The sequence below is a fragment of the Heliangelus exortis genome, chromosome 3 (genome assembly GCF_036169615.1).
Source record: "Heliangelus exortis chromosome 3, bHelExo1.hap1, whole genome shotgun sequence".
NCBI classification, from domain to species: domain Eukaryota; kingdom Metazoa; phylum Chordata; class Aves; order Apodiformes; family Trochilidae; genus Heliangelus; species Heliangelus exortis.
The window spans coordinates 82854951-82869030 of NC_092424.1; positions in this window are offsets into that span (position 1 = coordinate 82854951).

Below are 14080 nucleotides of genomic sequence, written 5' to 3' on the forward strand. Positions count from 1 at the left end.
TGAAATCAGTGCACTCAAGTGAGGACAGGGTAAAGAATTCTGGATTGCTGTTTCTAATTCGGCTGCAGCCCTGCTGATTTCCTTTGTGCTTCTTTTTTTTTTTTTTTTTTTTCCTCAGAAATGAGATTTTACTTGTTTTTTTTAGTTGGTCCTATCTGCCACTCATTTTACTTTAGCTGGTAGGCATATCAGTGGGGGAAAAAAAAAAAAAAAGACAGGAATCAAGAGTAGAGGCAGGTGATCAATTCATTCAGCATCAGGTTTCTGCAGAGGCATATTCCTGAAGATACCAAGTTCAAACTAAATGTTTAGTTTGTATTCAAGGGCCAGACAACCTTATCTGTTAATTTGTGCTTTGTCTCAGGTCTTATGAAATTGACTTTGAACAAGGATATTCAAAATATTAAAGACTGCAGCTTGAAATGCAAAGCCTAGTTAGAATATGGCAAAACCACTAGAAATAATTGCTTTACATAGAGTAGAGAAATCTAGAGGGGTTATCTTTCTCACATTTGAGAACCCTAATTCAAAATGTGAATTCTGTTATTAAGGAGGGGTGGTATAAGCTTTCACGAACTGCTAAGAAAGGGAATACAGTAGTCAAAACAATGCTGTTTTATGTTGAGGACATTTCCAGAACAAACTTACTTAAACCAGTCCAATTCATTAATTAGTGATCACACCAGCATCTTTCAATGTGCTGCATATTTTTACCAAACTAGAATCTTGAGGTGAAGAGCTGGATGCATATGCAGTCTGTGCTGTTGCTGTCATTCAGTGACATCAGTTAATCCAAAAACACAAGGACATTGGGAAGATTTAAAAATCTAGTACTTGAAACTTTTATTACTGTTTTATCCTGAGGTGGGATGGGATATTTATGTGGCTCTTGAGGTTTTACCCAAGGGAGTGGTTAGGTCCCTCTATTCACTGCAGCCTCAGCTGGCAAAATGCAAGCAAAACCATGATGGCCTCACAAGAATCTGTTCTCCTTGGGGTGGGCTGTCTGGGGAAAATAGGAAATTGCTGTGAACCACAAGGCATCTAGAAAAGTTCCTTAATTTGCATACCTTAGGCTAACAGAGAGACACTGGCAGTCTGAAAGCTCTCTGAGGGTAATGTTTTCTTGGTGCTTACAATTCCTCAGTTCCAACCTGGGTGCTACAGACATCCAGGTGTCTCATTGTGGCTTAAAGTTATAGCTGAGTTTTAAATCTGAAAAATTATTTTTTATATGAAAACCCTAGAAGTGAGGGAGAAACAGAAGATGCAGGATGCAGGAATATTTTTATCTTAAGGTTGGCAGATCTCCACGTGGTGACCAAATTACAACACTGCATCTCAGTATGGTCACAAGTCACTTCAGTGGACACTGCAGACAGCATCTGTCTGCTACCAGGATGGGAGAGGGAAAGTCTGTCAGGTGTAGGGATGGGGCTGGCTGAAGAAAAGATGAAAAGCAACCAATTCAGGCTTGTGCCTCTTGTTACTGTAATGACAATCTAGTAAATTGCCAATATCTTGGAATGCAGCTGAGGTCTGTGTACTTTTGCCAGGCACACTTATCAGTTACCTGACCCAAATATTCTGGCACGTTACTACAACTAGCACAGGAGGGTAAGGAACAGGGAGATAATGTGTCTCACCTTTACTTTGCACTGCCTCAGTGCAAACAATTTCAGTAAAATGATCCCTGACTCTCTAGGAACCTTCTCGCTTAAATAAAATGACAATCAAAAAAACACAGAGATATTTGTCACAGGTCTGTCACCTCCTGGTAGCTGGGAGGGAGAAGAAGCAGGTTTTTGAAAGCCAGGAAACTCCCAAGTGGAGGCACTGACTGTGCAGCCTCCTTCTAACACTGCAGCTGTTTTCTAAGAGCAATTTTCACTCAGCCTTTGGACTGGCTCCCCCTTCATCCTTGGTTTACTGACCAATTGAGCACAGTGTCCGCTGTGTTTTACCAGCTCTTCAGCTACTGGCACAGAATACCAGCTAGCACCCTAATTTGTGCTCCTCCTCCCTTAAGTCTCTGCTCCTTCACCACCTGGCTTGTATCTTGTTTGGGGTGAAAACTGTATGAACTAATGCTGAAAGAAGGCACTTCAGGTGAGACAGCAGCCAAACCTAATGGCTCACCTATTGTAACCACAGTTCTGTCCATCTGCTCCCACTCAGCCTCTCTGTTGCACGCTGCAGCTGGAGCATTTTCAGCTGAGAGTTCTACTGGGGCTAAGCCTCTGAGTATGCACTTTAAATTGCTCTTCCTGGATTTTGAAGGCTTGAGTTTCATTCAGCTTGATCTTCCAGCTGAAAAGCTTTAGTTCTGTCTTAATGAAAACTGTTTTGCTGTTCCATTGTGTTCTAGTTAGATCAGTAAAACTTGGCCATAATAACAACAAGTGTGAGCTGCAGTCAGCAGAGAAGCAAGACAGGAGGGATGGTAAATGTAGGGCTGGCTTGGCTTCTGGTGCCCCTGAAATGGAAAGGCTGGTATTGCTGTCACTGAGGCACAAATTTGGGCATTGTTTTTTGGTTGGTTTGATGTTTGTTTTTAAAACCAAATGATTCTCATTTTGGTTTCCCCAATCTCTCTATTCCCTGTGTACAAGAACCCTACAAAACAGCATCTAATCTTTGTGTCAGTATAGGTTATCTTTTGTTCCCATGTTGGGACAAAAAAAAAAAAAAAAAAAAAAGTTTTGCCTTTTGAAAAGGCATGTATTTAATCCAGGACAATAAAAAGGTTCACTTTAGCAATCTTAATTTCATATCATTGCCAAGAGCAGATTACAACTTAATGCTGGGAGAGCAAAAAACTAGTCCAGCACCTCTTCAGAACTTCATGTAGCATTCACAAAAAAGTGTGGATTTAGATTGCTTTCCCTGACACCCCGTTGATTGCTGTTTTTTCCACCAGAACCTAATAAAGCACAATTCGGTCAATTACTTGAGGTGATGTGCCTGTTCTTTAAGTGAAAAAGTATATAAGCATATATATAGTGTAATATATAGTGGAAGCTGTGTTAGTTCCCTGCTAGACAGACCCTCATTGCCCAGATGAATGCAGAGAACATAAGCCAGAGACATGTGCAAAAGCATTGTAACATTCCTTTTAGAAGAACTTCCTCGCCAGCTCACTGATAATTTTAAATGTTTTTCATACTAGGAATGTATGGGGAGAGTACCACTGATAATCTGATAATCTTTCTCCAACTAGGTAGGAATATGCTATCTCTCAGGAAATATTCTCTATTCAAGTAATAGCAAAAGTATCACCTCAAACTCTACTGCATCTTACTCAGAGCTGTTGCCTTCAACTCTCTCTAGCCCATTTAAATGCTAAAAACACTATTCACAGCAGCCTGAGCACCAAGCATCCACTTGGAGAAAGGCTTTCCAGCCACTAGATGTCCTTTCCCGTCCCTGTTTCTCTTCCTTCCTGTTATTCAAAGTTCCTTTGCCTTTCGATGCTGCCTGGGCCAGAAGAAAAGTGGGATTCCTAGAAAAAACACATTTTCAATTTTTCCTATTTAGGTCCTAAACTCATTCTTCTGTTACTGCAATAGGGGATAAACAGGCATCTCTCTTTTCTTGTGTTGATGTGGCCATAGTCTGTGACACCTTCATGAGAAGCTACTCTTAAATACCTTAAAAAAACTTAACTATTATGTACCTCCTATAATGAAGCTTCAACGAAGTCAAATAAGTCAACTAACTTCAACTAGGTTGCCCAAAGGCCTATAGAGCCTGACCCGGAATGTTTCCAGGAATGGGGCATCTATCTCCTATCTGAGCTGTTTCACTGTTTTACCACCCTAATTGTAAAAAATTCCTTCTCTATTTCTAGTCTGAATCTACCCTCTTTCTGTTTAAAACCATTAGCCCTTGTCCTGTGGCTGATGGACACGATGATTTGTTAGGTGTCTATTAATTTTGTATATATAGACTACTATTTGTCCTATTCATTGCTGATACTATCCACAAGAGAAAGCAGGAGGGATTTCAGCCCCTATCATCAGAGTGTAGTTTCTGCATATTTCAAATTATTTTGAAGACAATTTTTGCCTTTAGTATGTGCCTAGAAGAAAAGTACTTTTTTACAGTGTAAATAAGGATGTGTTACTGAAGAAATTATGAGTGAGCTACATTCCTGTAGCAGGTACAGCTCAATAACATTTTCCCTTTTTTCATGGTACTGCCCTTTTGTAGACCTGCTCAGTAAGAGACAGCTAAAACACGTCCTCTCCTTTGGTGGAAGTCAACACTTCCTGGAACTGCTGCATTTCCCCCATTGTCTGTCACATTCCTGTTGATCTCTCTGGGCTGGCAGTTTGCTTCTGTCCTCCTCTGTTTGCCCCCGTTCTGATTTGGGTGCCCTCAGCAACTTCGATCACTGTTGACCAAGAAACCCTTGACAAAGAGGAGACCCATTGCCAGGCTCCCACCCCTTGTGCAGCACCTCAGCCCTCACGGGCCCAGAGGGAGCCTCTGCGTGACATAAATATCAAGCAGATATTATCAAATAGGTAATATAAATTAATTATAATAATATAAAAAATATAAATTAAATATAATATAAATAATATATCAAAAGCAGGAGGGAGAATTTAGTTTCAGCCGTGCCCTCATCAGCTCTGCCAAAACCCAGTCCAGGGACTACCACTGCCACCGCCATCACCACCACCATCACCACCCCCTGCTCCCTGAGAGACCAGCAGGGCAGTCAGAGGCATGCAGAGAGGCTGGGTTAGAAGTTTTATGTTAAAACACGATGACTTTTACATAAACTGCACACAAGAAAACTTCCCCAGTGTCTGTTTATAGCTGGTTAAAGGTGCTTGTCTACCTTCACTAAAAAACAAGTCACTTGAGTTGCAAGTATAACTTGCTTAAAAATAACCTGCAAAAAATAACATTTTTTTGTCCTTTCTTTCTAATCTCCTTAAAAGTGGTAAAGAGGAAAACTTCGTTTTACTGCCTTGTGACAACGAGAAATCCTGATCCCATCCACCCTGATCCCATCCACCCTGGGTGCCTTTCCACATGAAGGACAACCTGGGAGAAGTAACTAATGCGGCTAAAGACCCGACCCGGCCGCCGGGCACAGCGTTCACCACTCCGGGTTCACTGTACGCCTTAAAACTCTTCCCGGACCGGTACCGGCGAGGGCGCAAGTCTCGCCCGCCCGCCCACCCCCCTCAGCGGCACAAGATGTCCGCCGCTCCCTGCTGCCCGCAGCCCCTCTCGGCCCCCCTACCCCCCAGCCCCTCTCCTGCCGGCGGAACCGAGGGGTCCCGGCACCTGCTGCCCGAAGCTCTGGGGTCCACCGCTGGCTGAGGGGCTGCAGGCGGGCCGGGAGGGAAAGGAGGGCTGCGGAGTTCCAAGCTGCCTCCCCTCCGCCGCCGGGGCGAGGGCTGAGGGCTGGGGGGTTTGGGCCGCTGGGCTGCGTGCTGGGCCGCTGCCACGTCTGGGATCGGGCAGCCCGCCCCACCGCCTCACCTGCCCGCCGGTCGGCTTCGTGGCGTTGTTCCCCGGGATTGTGGCAGGATCGGTGGTGGGTGGCTGCGTGGATTCCCCCGGCTGCGGTGGGCGCCGGCGGCACAGGGGTGCTCGGCTCCCAGCTGGGTGCGCGGAGGCGGCTGTCAGCTGGAGGGGTAAAGGCACAACCCGCATCTGACGGGTTTTCAGGTGTTCCAGAACATGCGCAAAAGCATTTGGATTCTTCGGAAGTCCAGCTTTGGTCTAGGCTCTTTCTCTGTCCGCTCCCGCATCCTCTGCCTGAGGGATTTGGCTGCCCAAAACGCTGCTTCCAAAAGTGGGAGAAGGACCAGCAGGGCAGGAGGTGCGTGGTCTGAGGGTGGGCAGAGTGAGGGAATTCTCCAGGGGCTCCTCTCCAGCCTGGCAGGGTGCTCGTTGTTATATCCTTGAACTGCTAAGTCACTCTTCCACTCCCCCCTCGATATACATCAGTAAACAGGTACTCAAGGTGTACAACTACTGGTATACCTAAAATTGAGTGATTTTTTCTCTACTGTAGGCTCTAAAGCAGAGAGTGGAAAGTATAGCAGTGACTGTTCCTCACACACACAGATGTTTTTTTATTCCTTACAATATTCTTCAGGCTTCCTTCAGCATTATATTGTGTTTTTCGACTACCTTTGCTAAACAGTTTTCGTAACTCTAGCTTCCCATGTACACATTTACAGTAATGCAGATTATTTTGTAACTGACATAAATTAGGATAGCGGGAGCTAGAAGCAGCTTGGAAACAACTGCTTGTTGTTTGTGCTTGCAAGATGAGTACTGTCCTAAAGAGCAGAGTAGTAACTCTAATAGCCACTACTGGAGACTAATGAAACAGAACAGAGTGGGTTTAGGTGACTCTGAATGTTGCAGTAAGCCTGTGCACTCTGAGAACACCTATGTAAAAGATGCAAGTCTTAGTTTTAATTTGAAAAGCCCTCATAGATGGTAAAAAGACAGTAAATGTGCTTCTCAGCTTAAGGTGGATACCAGAATTTGATGGGGAAGGAGGGAAGAGGCTGCCCAGGGAGGTGGTTGAGTCACCATCCCTGGATGTGTTTCATGGTCATTTAGATGTGGTGTTAGGGGTTATGATTTAGGGGAGAACTTTGTAGAGTAGGGATGATGGTTGGACTCAATGATCCCAAGGGTCTTTTCCAACCTGAAAGTATGATTCTAGACAGATCTGTGAATACTTTAGTGCAGTGGTAAAGTGTGGCAGGTGTCATAGAATCATAGAATTGGCTGGGTTGGAAGGGACCTCAGAGATCATCAAGTCCAACCCTTGACCCACTACCGCTGCAGTTACCAGACCATGGCACTGAGTGCCACATCCAGTCTCTTTTTAAGTATCTCCAGGGACGGAGAATCCACCACTTCCCTGGGCAGCCCATTCCAATGTCTGATCACCCTCTCGGTAAAGAAATTCTTTCTAATGTCCAACCTAAACCTCCCCTGGCACAACTTGAGACCGTGCCCTCTTGTCTTGCTGAGAGTTGCCTGGGAAAAGAGACCAACTCCCACCTGGCTACACCCTCCTTTCAGGGAGTTGTAGAGAGCGATGAGGTCTCCCCTGAGCCTCCTCTTCTCCAGGCTGAACAGCCCCAGCTCCCTCAGCCTCTCCTCATAGGATCTGTGCTCGAGTCCCTTCACCAGCCTGGTTGCCCTCCTTTGGACCTGCTCCAGGACCTCAATTTCCTTCCTAAACTGAGGGGCCCAGAACTGGACACAGGACTCGAGGTGTGGCCTCACCAGGGCTGAGTACAGGGGCAGAATCACTTCCCTGGACCTGCTGGCCACACTGTTCCTGATACAGGCCAGGATGCCATTGGCCTTCTTGGCCACCTGGGCACACTGCTGGCTCATGTTCAGCTTCCTGTCAATCCAGACTCCCAGGTCCCTTTCTGTCTGGCTGCTCTCAGCCACTCTGTGCCCAGCCTGGAGCTCCCCATGGGGTTGTTGTGGCCAAAGTGCAGGACCCGGCACTTGGCCTTGTTGAATGAATGGTGGTGTCAAGTTCTTTTCTAGCCTAGTGGTGGGACTGTGGCACATTGTTGTGTTCACATGATGCTCTCTACAAACACCTGGAAGGAGGTTGTAGTGAGGTGGGGGTCGGTCTCTGCTCCCAAGGAAAAGGTGACAGAATAAGAGGAAATGACCTCAAGATGCACCAGGGGAGATTTAGATTTGATAATAGGAAAAATTTCTTTACCAAAAGAGTTGGCAGGCACTGGAACAGGATGCCCAGAGCAGTGGTTGAGTCACTATCCCTGGAGGTATTTAAAAAACTAGATGGAGACATGGTTAGGGGTGGAGACTTGGCCGTGCTAGGTTGATGGTTGGACTTGATGATCTTTATAAGATCTTTTTCAACCAAAATCTTTATATACTTCTATGCATGCCTTTCATCTTAAGGAAAAGTCCCTTGGTTCTGTCATGTGTGTGATAATCACTGCATATAAATAGATTTTTATTTGGGCCATCAATCTGACATGTTTAATAGACTGAATTAGATGATAAAGCAGAATGGTGAATTTTGTTCATGCAAAGCAGCTTTTTACTGCAAATTGGACAATGAAATAACTTCTTGGTTTCTTTTTTTCTTTTCCCCCCTTTTTTTTTTCTGTTTCTAAGTTGTCTGTACAACTTAACTAGGTTATTGTTTTCTTTTTCTTGTGAAGCTATCTAATTTAGTCCTCTATTAGTTTGTTTTTTTAAGTACCCTCAAATTTAATTCTGCTTGACCTAGTTTAGGTGTGCTCTGGATGTAACTGAAATGCATGCATACAGATTGTGTTACCTTGTGAATCAATGAAAAAATCTGAAAGAAACCTTTAAGTACTACACAGCCAGGAAAGCTGATGGCTTCATTTTTTGTCTGTCCTCTAAAAAATTATTTCTTCTTTTCAGACTAGAGAGCCAGGAAGTGTCTTTGAAGAAGCTTTCTCTTGGATTGCCTCACATCAATGCCCTGAAGAGCTGCTGTCTGTGCTTCCTGCACAGTATTTCATATCCCAGTGGCATGGGATGGATTTGGCTCAGCACATCCAACTAACAGAAAGGTTGTGAAGTTCCTCTTTCTCTACTGTATTTATTTATGAGAGTTCTCTTTCTTGTCCCCACTGACACTTTGTCCTGGAAAGCTGGATTGTGAGTCGAGTAGATCTGCCATTCCTACAGGGAAATGACATTCAGATTATACCACAGACAGTTTTGTGGCTTAATGTCACTGTAATGAGTTGCTTAAAGATGTTCTTCAAAATCTGAATAACAACCATTGCCTTTTTTATATAAAAATCTGTGTATTATCTGTGTGAGTGCCTTGATCTTATTCTGCTTTTGGACATTCCAATACATGTTATTGTGAGTTATGTCCCTTTAGAAAGGGGGAAATGAAGCGTTTGATCTGTAAGATTATTTCTAATTTTCTATTACCTTTTGAATACTTCCTGTTAAAATTCTTGCATATGATGGCTCAGTATAGAATTTTAACCAACAAAAATTAATTCATAGCAAACTAAGGCAGTCATAATGGTAGAGTTAAGTAGTGCCATTTTGTATATGAATTAAGAAGTTATAAATTGAGAGGGTCATACACATCTGTCTTCATATTTAAAGTGGAGAAAACTTTACCAGGTCCACATATTTAATAGCAGTAACCATTGGTAAATGTTGGTATCTTGAAGATAAAGACATAGATTTAAATATTTTTCACGTTTCATGGCATGAGTCAATTACTAACCATTTATGTTAAAACTTTTAGGCTATTTTCTAGTAGTGTTTTGATTATGTGCTCCATTTTTTAAATGTCCCGTGCTCACTTGTCTCAAGTAATAGTTGAAACTGCAGAATCTGATGCAATTTAGCAATCCTTATGGTCTGAATATAGAAAGCAAGCTAACCTCTAGTGAAAAATGGCATTTTCCAAAATTTACATATTGATTCCTGGTACAAGTGATGATTGAGAGAATATTCATTGGCAGTCTAGATATTAATCTTGAGGAGAACTTGTTCCTAGTCACTGACTTTTTTTTTTTTGGTGACAGAAGCAAAGTTTAAATATTAAAAAAGTATACATATACATATACTAAAGGTTTCTAAAACAAGGTGATGGGCATTTTTACTACTAAAGGATATTTGCCTCATGGAGCAGCTTTTCAAAGTCTTACTTGAGTTTGGATGCATTTAAAGCTGTGTCTATCACAGACAAAGTAGGGTTGCACTCAAGAGTAAATTTCAAATGCAGCCTCTTCTAACAGAAAGAAGTTGAAATTCAGCCCAGTGCAGAAGAAGTTATACTTACTGTAGCCTTTAGCTGGTAGAAATCAGGAGATTGCTTAAATAGACTTGATCAAACACTTATCCTTACTAAGTCTCTTTGTTAAATCAGCTCATGTTAGGATTGCAAAGCCTAAATATATTCAGTTCAGTGTGGCACAGGTAATAGTTCACAGAAGGTCTGGCTTTTCAGGAGTCATTGTTGGATGGGATGTAAAAGCCAAAGCTCCAGAAGCATGGCTAAGATGCAAATATCCTCCAGCAAAACAGGTTTTGAATATATTAAAGTCCCTTTTTTATTAATACATACACAGAATAACTCAGGTGAAAAATACCATCAGAAGCAGTCCCATATAAGCCCTGTTTCTGTTTTCTTGTCCCAGTAGAGCTTTGCTTTTGCACCACTGATAGGTTAAACTTCACTGGCCAGGCTTGTACTGCATTGAATGAAAATGACACCTTTTTAATACACAGTGTTGCATTCGAAGTAGCAGTATTGACCTGTAGTGTTTGAACAGATTTTTTTGGGGTGTGTTGCCAAAGTTGAAAGCCTGTTAAATCTTTTATCTGATTTTCCAGTGTAGGTATGATAGGTAACATCTTCATTGCACTGGAGAAATGGAGGTAAGCATTTGTTTAATCAGTTTTTAATTATTTAATCAGTTTAGAAAAATGTAATCAGTTTATTTAATCAGTGTTTAATCAGTTTCAGTTACATAGCAATGCTTTTGGGGATCTGGACACTTGGAATGTAAATCTATTTAACAGTGTATTTTTGGCAGAATTCTTGAAGCTTTTGGAATTCTTTAGCCTAAGTCGTTGTTGCATTTGACAATCAGAGGCTAAATCTTTGTTGGCAGTGTTATTCTGCTAATAATGTGTGCAGCATGCCCTGTGGGTTGGCAGCTGGACATGCTGCTTAAGTGGCAGGAAGGCACTAATCATTAAGGCAAAGAGGACTGAAGAGGAGAAAAAATGAGAAGCTCTGCCTCTGTCAGAGAATTCACATTCAGCTGGGAGCAGACAATCAGTCCTGGTTTTGTGCATTTTGTTTCTTCCCTGCTGTAATCTGATCCACCTGCCACTAATTTTTTGGCCTCTAAAAACACCTGCATCCTTGGTTTCTTTTTTGCTCTCCTTTTCTTCTCTCAGTATTCTTGTTACCTTTCCCCCCTCCTTTCTCCCTCTTCTCCCCTCCCCCGGAATTCCCATCAGGCATTCTGATTCTTTTTATGCACCTTATATTGTTCTGGTCTGTGACCCTGTGTTCATCTTTATTGTTTTAATTTCAATAGTGATGACACGTGTTTTAAGTGTGTGTCTTGTTTTGATTTGTTTAGCTTTTTTGTTTGCTTTTGTTTCTTATTTATTTATTTGTTTATTTTTTAACTTGCCTTTGCCCATCATGTTGCACATATCAGCTGTGCAAAATGCCTCCTGACCTTCACAAGGTCACTGGTAAGCTTGGTCCTTGCAAATCCCCTCTTAGCACGAGCCAGGCTTTCAGCCCAACTTTTCCTTGCCTTCCTTTGACTTTCACTCTTTAGTGAATTGCTGAGCAGAGGCCACTGCCTGTCACATCGATCGATAGTAACTGCTTCATAAACCCCAGTTATCTGTCTGCAGTCATCCATCACTTTTTTGTGTTTAACATTCTGGGTTACTTTGGGCAGGAATGTTTAAGGACAATAGTGAACGTGGTGGGACACTGGCCCACGGTTTGTTTTCATAGGCACTATAAAAATAAGAGTAAGCCACATTTTTTTCTTTCTTTGTTGGAAGATTTTTATATATACATAGAAGTTGCCTTATCTCAGTCCAGGATCAGGACCCAGGTTGTCAGAGGAAATATTGTAGAGGTTTTATGTTCTGTATTTGCCTATTTCTCTCTGGGATTCTCCGTTGCCACTTGTGAAGAAGAAGGGTGAGTAACAAATTGGTATGAGACCTATTCACAAAAAGCATTCTGAGTCATGTTTCTTGCAAGATCTATGAAGTAAAAGGTTAATTAAAATCTTGACTCTTAAAAAGTGTTTCAGATATGCCAAGAACTTAGTGTATTGACATTTCAATTGCTTTATATTTATTTTTCCAAACTGATGTTGGTAAGATCAAAAAGATGAACTTGCTATATATATATGTTGAGTGGGTTAAGGCTCTGTCAGCCTAATGAGAGTTAACTGATTATATAATGTAATCTTCAGCCATCATCTCCCCTTGAGGCCATTTATTTTCCTTCTATTTTTTTACAGGATCCAAAAGATATTCCTCACTATCGAACTCTAATTAACAACACAAATGGATTTGGCAGATTTACAGCTTACATTCCTGAGAAAGATTATTATGGGATTAGAGGTAGTATTTTTTTTTTTTTTTTATTATTCAGTTGCAACTTTGTTATCCTGTATATTTAAAACTTGGTTGACCTTTGGCTTAATAGTTACTATTTTGCAAAGTTAGAGAAAACTAATAGAGAAAGCAGATAAACAAATTACCGGTATACTTCCAAATACCTGCTTTTGAAGGGTAATAAATGGCCAAACCCAGGTAGTGCCTACTTCAGAGTTTCCAGCTGCCTTGTTTTGTAAACATTTTAGCCATTTGACTAGCAGGCTGTTGCAGACATGGACTTTTGTTTTAGGATTTCACTGACCTATCAAAATTGGACAAGTCATTTCATCTCTTTCTGCTGGATCTAGCAAAGTGTAGTGTTTTCTTAATTCCAGTATAAAAAAATCTGTATTTCAAACAGCTAATGCTCAGTTGCTGCCCAGACTGAATAATGTCTTCATTCTTAAATGCAAAACTCTCTAGGAGCCAATATTTCTATTTTTTGTTGTTATGGTCATAGTAGCTTTTGATTTCTAGCTTATGCAGGTGCACCTGATTCTGAAGACAATCTTAAGAGCCTGATCCAGAAAATGGCCTTCAGGCATGCATGCCACACAGAAAACAACTTTTTGCAAGGAATCCAGTGCTATTGTGAATGCCTTCTTTTGCACTGTGGATAGTGGAAGTATCTGTATTTAAAATAACAGCAAGTACCTGAGCCATTCATATAGCAGGAGGTGCTTGGTCTGGTCAAACAGAGGAGATCCTGAAAGGAATTGTGCAAGTTAGGCTGACATTTCTCCTTGCTCTGTCTTGAAACTTGTGCCACTGCACATGATGAACTCCCTTCCATCAACAGAGCCACACGGTGTGACACTGTTAGCTCTTCTGTTTGGGAGAAGCCTTAGATCAAGTCCTTGTTTCTGTTTTAACCCCTGACAGTCATGTAAAATGTGCTAACATCCTGAACAGAAACTGTGGTGTCTCAGACAAGTGTAGTAAGTATTTAAAACTGGGTTCTGACCACTCTCACTTGTGTCTAAAAATACACCTTGTGTTATGGTCAGCCAGCTGGCAACCTTCAGTTATTACCTTGATAATTCATGGGGGGAAACAGATACCTCATTTTAATATTTACCTTGTGTAAACTAACATTTAAGATACCAGCTTGCTTTATTCACCTGCATGGGCTAATGCTCCCCACAGATTATTAGAGGAACTGATGATAGCAAGCTCATAAAATCAGATAATTAGAAGTTGTCTAGTTGAGATTAATTATAAGAGGTGAGTCATGCCTATGCCTCAAGTTCAAAAGATCTGTGGACTGATTGCCTGCACTCAGCCTTTCCTACAGTCTAACAGGCAGAGTAACTTCCTGAAGGGTTGAGACTGATGAGAAAATGCTTAAACTTGTCCTAACCCTTTCCCAGTTAGTTTTCCAGACAGCTCTAACTCACGATGCCCTTCTGCATCTTGAACAGGCATGAAACTTGGATTGCCCTCTGTGGATTTGCATCTTCAAGCTGTGATACCTGAGGCAATCAACTTGCTGTGTCTTCACCATTTCCTTGGCTGCTTCTTTACTGTTTCTGCTGCCTAAGTGAATTAGAGAACTGATCCAGATGGAAGAAAAAAACCCCAACCAAACAACAACATAGAGCTCTACCAGCAACAAATGAGTGAAGACCACTTAGGTAAGAAACTGTGATGGTTTTAAACAAAATGAATGCCAGTGTAATCTAGCATATAATATATGTTCAATGTTTGTAAAGTACTTTAGCAGTTTGAGGAAGCAATAAATACAAAGTGATACTTAAAAGAATCACCAGTTACTGCAGTTAACTTTTTGAAAACTACTGATTAGTTTTTAAATTCAATATGTAGATAGTTTTAGCAGGATGTTTCTGTGTACCTTGACCTAATTTATGTCAGAACAGTGGCTAAG